Raw genomic sequence first — 8262 nt, forward strand, 5'->3', positions numbered from 1 at the left:
TTTTAATCTCTGTTTGCTACACGGAAGAGCAAAAATTCTCACGGACACAAGTTCCCAGGATAAGACCGAAAGCGGCCACGCTCCAAATTCCAACACTTGCATGGCGTGGCTCCTCAGGCTCGCCACCAACTTCTCAATGGACCAAGACTAAACTTCATGCATGTGGACCAACATTTGCAGTAGAACAACTCACGACTCGGAAGTACTCATCCGTTGCGGTCCTTTGTTGAGCCGCCAGCGCTGACCATCCTTCGCTGGTGAACCGCCGGCGCGCCCCCGAGCCGTTTCTGCCGTCGCTCCGCGTGACTGCGGTTTGGCCCGCCTCAAGCCGGTTCCACTAACCTGCCATTGAGGCCCACACCCTCGCTTTGAGCACCTATTGCTTCTGCTGTTGTGGCTGGGGGCGCACCTTGGAGCCACTTCCGAGCCGCCGACACGTCGAGACTCCGCTACTACCGCGGATGTAACCACGACCCGGAGAGGGTTTAGATCGCACAAAGTTGGATTTTGCTATGACCGCGCCAAGTCACCGTGGTCGCCCTATGATTTTGTTTCAGCCACCGCTGCCACGCGCTGAGCGGCCGCGGCTGAGACCCGCTGTGTTGTTTCCATCCTTTGATAGGGGCTGCGCTGAGTCGCCCTGGGCATTGGCCGAGCGGCCTCACTTCCACCTCTCCAAGCCGCCCTCGCCGGTGTCCCTCTACCATGGACACGCCGGGGCGCTGCAGAGCCGCCTTACGCCGCCTCCGCCAAGCTCACCGTGGGTCACTCTGCCTGGGCTGCTGTACTTCTTTGTTGGGATAACAGAGTTTAGACTTTAGAGTTGGACAAATAGGATTTTTCGCATATATACTAGAGTCAGGAAGACGAGGTTTGGAGACAAGGAGCAAGTGGCTATTACCTGGCTGCCGTTGCCGATCCCCTGCACCCTGTCGTCATGGTTGATCCTTGGCCCTTGGCAGGAGTCCCAGTGGGCAAATGCTACTATTAAATTGTAGCAGATCAATGGTAGTCAAAATCAGTCAAAGCAAAAGGCAAAGTACTACTATATCAATCACGTCAAGGCTGGTTTGATTAGTTGTTGGTGGACTACTACTCAATTTGGAGACCTGGTACAGTATTACAGGCACTGTGACATTTGCAGAGTGGTATTTCATCAATCTTTTATCAGCGTCTTCCCTCATCCGACAAATTACCAGGACCATTATTCATTACAAAGTGGCATTATACCGCGGAGATGGGGGCGCGCCAACATCATTCGGCACAGGTGGTCGTCCGTGTCGCGTTACTCAACGGGCTCCTGCACCGGCTTACAACGTCGTGGCCGTCTCTCACAACCGCACTGGCTTACAACGCCGTGGCCGTCTCTCGCAACCGAACCAACTTACAACATCGCAGCCGAATCATCTGTTGTTCGGGCGAATCCGGTGACATCCCTCTAAGTATTTTTTTGGCATATATTCATTTTTGTCAAAGAACAGTTACTTTCGTTTGTGTATTTTTGTATGCAGGACAATTGTTTAATGCAAAAGTAAGGGTCATGGATATATGACTCGCCCCACTATTATGATGCGCCATCATCTGACCATGCCATAATGCACAATGAATATATGTGCAAGCCGCCGCCTCTGCGGCCTAGTTTATATCAACATGACGAGGCCGAACCGCCAGTCTGCACGGTTTTACCACGCCTGCGATCGACTCGCCCGTCCGCACCGGCTTACAACGCCACGGCCGGCTCATCTGTCTGTGTCGCCTCAGATGTTGCGGTCGTCTTTACCGTTCGTCTCTTGCGAGCTGGTCTACATCAACACACCGGGTCGCACCTGTCTGCATGAGCTGTTTATTGAGTATGAGCAAGTCACTGCTTGGGTAGCCTGGTTTTTCTTCCAACAAATTGGAGGCAAATTATCATGTATTATCAGCCGCCGTCTGCACTAGATGGCTCAATGGGCAGGCGCACAAGTCGCCACTACAGTTTGGTTAACTTCGAGCAGCCAGTTGGAAGGAATCATTGGCCAAGTTGCTGACACGGCTCATATGGGAACATTTATAACCCGCCGCAGTCACCTCAACATTCTGTGGATTCACATCGCACTATCAACATCAATGATATACACCTTCTGCTATGGTCAAATACGGAGAATCTCAAGACAACTCCTCGAGTCGTCTTAAGACTCGGGGGCTACAATGGTATGGCTCAGTATGACTCAGCAAATCTTGCCAGTTTCAGCAAACCAAGACGATGGAGGGAAAGATAACCCGGTCCCGGAGGCTGCTGCTAAATTGATGAAAATTTAAAGGCCGTCAGAAAATTTCCGGCTTAAAAAGTATATGACAATTACAAAATCCTGGCTCAATGAAGAAGTTCCGGGTCATCAGAAAGGATTCCGGTTCAAAATACGGTTCAAGAGACATCTCTCCCCCATAAATCGATGAAGCTCTCAAATGTCCGGTTTAAAATGCGGCTCAGGGGAAGTCAGTCTCACTGAAGCTTTCAAATACTCGGTTTACAATCCGACTCAAGAGAAGTCTGTCTCCCACAAAGCTTTGAAGCTCTCAATATCCGGTTTACAATCCGACTCAAGAGAAGTCTGTCTCCCACAAAGCTTTGAAGCTCTCAATATCCGGTTTAAGAATTTCTAGTTTAAAAAGAATTAATCTCTCGCAAGTTCGAGTTCTCAGAAAAATTAAAGGGACCAAAGAGAGTCTGTTGCAAAGCACAACTCAAACATAGGTACCCTGCTTCAAAAGACCATTGGGGGCTGATTATATTTGAATCTAGCTTAACCCCTTTTGGGTCCGACTTGGATCGTATTCGAATCAGGGTCGTTAAAAACCTCTCAAGGTTATTTGGGGGCTTCCTATTCAAACATAGGTCGTATTCGAACCAAAGAGAACATAGTTGTCGGTACCCTCTTGATCGGTGCAATGCCAAACCCACTAGGGGGCTTCTTGATTGTATTCGAATCATAGCTTAACCCCTTTTTGGGTCCGACTTGGATCGTATTCGAATCAGGGTCGTTAAAAACCTCTCAAGGTCATTTGGGGGCTTCCTGTTCAAACATAGGTCGTATTCGAACCAAAGAGAACACAACTGTTGGTACCCTCTTGATCGGCGCAATGCCAAAGCCACTGGGGCTACATGATCGTATTCGAATCCTAGCTTAACCCCTTTGGTCCGGTTTACTGATCGTATTCGAATCAGAAGCCTCAAATATGCCTTTCTATTTTGCTTAAGTTTTTGGAATCAATCTTTGTTTTTGGCTTCAGACCTTTTGTTCAGATGTAAGTATAAGTGAGGTTTAAATTTAACCCGACTTGATTTTGGTTGATAAGTCACCAGCATATGGCAATATTAATACTTGGAAGGTTTGGCTTTTAAGTTTTGGGTTATCACCCTTACTACACAGGTATCATAAGCCGACAGTACGATTCAATATCACATGTATGATATTTTTTATACATGATTATGTTTAAACCGGCCCTGGCTATGGACTTTAAGCCACCGATATATTTTAAAATTGCGCCATTGGAGTCATGCACGTATCAATCATTGGATTATTGCCCTTATTGGATACGGCGATATAAGCCAGCGGTATGAGCCAATTCCACAGGTATGTTTTCCTGATTATATAAATATGCGAGGTTTGATAACCCACTCTGGCTTTGACATTAAACCGCCAGTATGTTTAGGCTTCAATGGCCTTAATTCTAGTCTTTTCCATATTTGCATAAAGACTATATTATGTTTGGGTTGTCACCCGCCCTGGCTTTTAACGTTAAGTCGCCAGGGCGTATGTTATTTAAACTCTGTACAGGATTTCCAGAACTAGGACTTATATAAATGCTTAAGTCCAAGCTCAACATTAAAATTGATGCTTCAAAATGATTATCCATTCTGGATTTTCTCAAAGGCTATAAGCCACCGGGTTATAAAAATTCTGGCTTACAATGGAGGCGTATTAAATCGTCACCGGTCAAGAGCCGCCGGGTATTTAAACTCCGGATTTACTTGTCAACAGATAAGGTCTTCAAAGTCGCTTCAGCGCAATGGTTATTATCTTATCAATGGATATGGTTTATTCTACAATGGAAGGAATAGTCCCGAGTCCCTACAGGCTTACGACCCGACACTTGGGGGCTACATTATCCAAGTTGACATTATATCAAATATGCAAGTCTCATGTCGCTGCAAGCATGCACCATGACACTTGGGGGCTAATGCAAAGTCATTTTTTGCTCACCTTATTGAAGACCCAACTCATCACATTGTAATGAGCCGGCCCTTGGGGGCTACCAATTGCTCCTGTCAAAAATTCAAGGTACACAAGCCTTAATTCATTATATTGAAAGATCCACTACTTAGTTGGTAGAGTACAAGTCTCTTAACCTTGTGGACGTGGGTTCAAGCCCCATGGTGGAGATTACATCATATGATGTTATTATCACTGAAGAATATACAAAGTCCCAGCTCAGTAATATCTAACTAAGCCGACCCTTGGGGGCTACACGTTGCTGCTCAAGTTTACATGATCATATTTACAAAGTCCCTGCTCATTATTGCATAATGACCCGGCCCTTCGGGGCTACACTGGTTGAAATTTTTATGAGCATAAGGCAATTACAAGTCCCAGGTTGCTGCAAGCATGACAACCCGACACTTGGGGGCTACAGGTGATATGCATATAAGGGAGGAATAACGTCAAATTCTCAGTTTTGAGCAAATCGGGTATTATATTATTATCGAAGAAATCTGCAAAGTTAATGACCCGGCGTCATCATAAGATTAACCCGACATCAGCAACAATTACATGACCCGGCATCATTTGTTTATAACCCGACAATTTTGGCAATCATAAATCGGCAAGATCTACATCTTTAAGCCGACTGAATATCAGTTGAATATTTCAAGACCAATATTTTTGTCAAATCAGAGCATTGAAGGCTGACTCAAATGGATTATTTCTTATAATATTTCTTTACAAAGAGCCAATGTCAGCAAATGGATTATGTAGTTGGCCTATTGACCCGGATTTTCTAGGAGAAAATGTCAAGGACTTAAGAATGATCAGGTGCCGGCTTACAAGAAAATTTAACCCGGAGCACAACCTGTCAAATTTGTTCTTGTGTTTATGTTGCGGGATCAGTTTAACATGGATAAATCAAAATTAAACTGGGGGCTAATGTCGGGGATATACCCCACGGTGTAACCCGCCGGATGTATGACCCGGCTGGAGTGTGGCGATTCACTTGTGACCCGCCCGGAGCTTGACGACTCAAGTGTGACCCGCCCGATCTTGGCGACTCATTAGTAACCCGACGGGCAGGTCATACGGACAATAAGGCCCAAGGCCCAGAAGGCCGGCTCACGTTTCTGGTGGGCCGGCTTAAGGGGAAAGCATAAGGAATATTCTCCTACAAAAGGAAGTAAGACTAGGACTCCACTTGTAATAGAGTAATCCTAATCCTACTAGGACTAGTCATGTAACCCGCCCCTTTAACATATATATAAGGAGGGGCAGGGCTCCCAAAGAGGGACGAGCAAGAAGCAATAATCTCTAGGGCTAGACACAACTAGAGGAGAGCCGGCTTACCGGTGACTCTCTCATGAACATAATGAGATCTAGCCACAAACAGCATGTAGGGCTATTACCGGATGATGTTTCCCGGGGCCCGAAGCTATCTAAATCCTTGTCTTATGTCTTGATCCACCTCACGTCTCTCGATTCTGACCAACCCCTTCAAGCTACCGCATAGATGCGTTGGCCTCACGACTAAGTCCTCACACTAGGACATCTGCTGTGACAAATCCACGACATATCTCGTTCTCAGGGCACACCGGATGAGCACTCCATACAACTAAAACCAACCGTCGAGTTTCCCCGAGGTGGCGCTGCAAAGGACTCTAGTTCGGACCAACACTTAAGGAGCACTGGCCCGGGGGGGGGGGGTTTAAAATAAAGATGACCCTTGAGTCTGCAGAACCCAAGGGAAAGGTATATGGTGGTTGGTAGGAAAATGGTAAAACCAAGGTTGGGCTGTGCCGGAGGAGTTTTATTCAAAGCAAACTATCAAGGGGTTCCCATAGCACCCAACCGCACAAGGAACACAAAATCAAGGAACATAACACCGGTATGACGGAAACTAGGGTGGCAAGAGTGGAACAAAACACCAGGCATAAGGCCGAGCCTTCCACCCTTTACCAAGTATCTAGATGCATTAAAGTAAATAAGAGATAATAATGATATCCCAAACATATCCATGTTCCAATAAGGAACAAGCTTCATCTTCACCTGCAACTAGCAACGCTATAAGAGGGGCTGAGCAAAAGCGGTAACATAGCCAAACAACGGTTTGCTAGGAAAGGTGGGTTAGGGGCTGACATGGCAATATGGGAGGCATGATATAGCAAGTGGTAGGTAGCGCGACATAGCGATAGAGCGAACAACTAGCAAAGTAAAGATAGAAGTGATTTCGAGGGTATGGTCATCTTGCCTGCAAAGTTCTCAGAGTTGTGGAAAGCTTGATCCTCGTTAGCGTACTCAACAGGTTCCTCAGTCACGTACTCGTCTCGCGGCTCTACCCAAAGCAAGAACACAAGCAAAGGACCAACAATCAATCACGGTGCAATGCACAAGCAACATGATGCAATACATGGCAATATGGGAGATGTGATATGCAATGCATATGCGTGCTCCGGAAGGGAAAGAATGATCAAGGCATCCACTTGGCAAACCAAGTATGCCGCTGGAAATATGAGATGATTTCGGTTGAAATCGATATAAAGATCACCGGAAATGGATGCACGGTTTGCAAATGGCAAGCATCACAAGAATGACGCAAAACTGCGATTAACAGCACGATGCCACTTAGAATGCAACAAGAAACTAAGCTACTGCACTCGAACATAGCAACAAAGCATATGGCAGTGATGTACAAGAGATGCTTGACAAAACATGAACACCGAGCTATAGCTAAATCACACTAGAACAGGTTCAAACAAGCATGGCAAAAGTGCAAAAGATATCAGCTACACAGACTTAGAGAAATTACTAACATGGCAAAAACAACATCAGGAGGCAAAGTTTATAGCAAGCAAACATCATGCTACAGGAACATAACATAGCAAACCAAGGCATGGCACGATTCTACAAAAAAGCATAGATCAAAAGTCCCTTACTGAACATGAGCCAAAAAGGCACAAAAGATATGATGGCACCCATGTAAACATAGCAAGATTTATTAACAGTTTCAGACTTAGCAGAAAAACAGAGCATGGCATAAACAGAATTATGATAGCAACTTTGTGAGCTCATGCCACTCACCACAAAGCATTGCATAACAAAACAAGTAGACCAACAGCAATATGACATGTTCATGAAGCTAACCATGGCAAGAGCAAGTTGATAGGATGCATGGATCACTAGCAACAACCATGGCAAAATTGATTAACATGCTAACCTTGTGCCAGGAACATTATATAGCAAAAGTAGAGCAAGAACAAGACATGCTAGACAACTCCATAATTGCAAACAGGGGAATGGATGGATAGAGCATAACCACATGTTCAAAACATCCTTACTGAAGTAACTCAAAATAAGCATGTATGTCACTGTAGCATCAAGTTTACATGGCATCAAAATAACGACATGCAAAGACTTCGCAAAACCCTAAGTCCCTGAAAACAGCAACACCACGAAGCCTAGTTTGCATGCTTGTGCTAGTCACCACGTAGATCACAAAAATACAAGACAAGCACCCCTATAAAGATGGCATGTTGTAGTTCAAAACATATGTAGACCTCATGCCCATATGATGCACACATCAAATGCAACAAAAATGACAAAACCTCATGATCTGATAAGTACCAACAGCTAACATTTTATAGCACTATTGCATAAATTAAAATGGCATCATAATGAACATGAACATGCATGGAAATGCTTCTAGCACGGAGAGCTCAACAAGACAAACATTTTGACATATCATATGCATGAATCGGAGCCACGGTCACCGAGATATGATGCGATGAAGGAGGCATAAAAATATTGCAGGGAAAAGACTTAGTGAAATTTATACCTCCGCGAAAGTCAACGCTGGACGAGGTGGTACCAGGACAGAGTGGATCGGGACGGCGGGCGGCGTTTGGATGGAGGGAGTGGTGGATCTCGTCCACCCTCCGGGATCTCGCCGGAGCTTCGCCGGAGTGGAGGAAGATGGCGGCGGGGTCGCCGGAGATGATGGGAACCGGGCCGGCGG

This window comes from Triticum urartu, chromosome 4A (genome assembly GCF_056163025.1).
Source record: "Triticum urartu cultivar PI428250 chromosome 4A, HENAU_Tu73, whole genome shotgun sequence".
Taxonomy (NCBI): domain Eukaryota; kingdom Viridiplantae; phylum Streptophyta; class Magnoliopsida; order Poales; family Poaceae; genus Triticum; species Triticum urartu.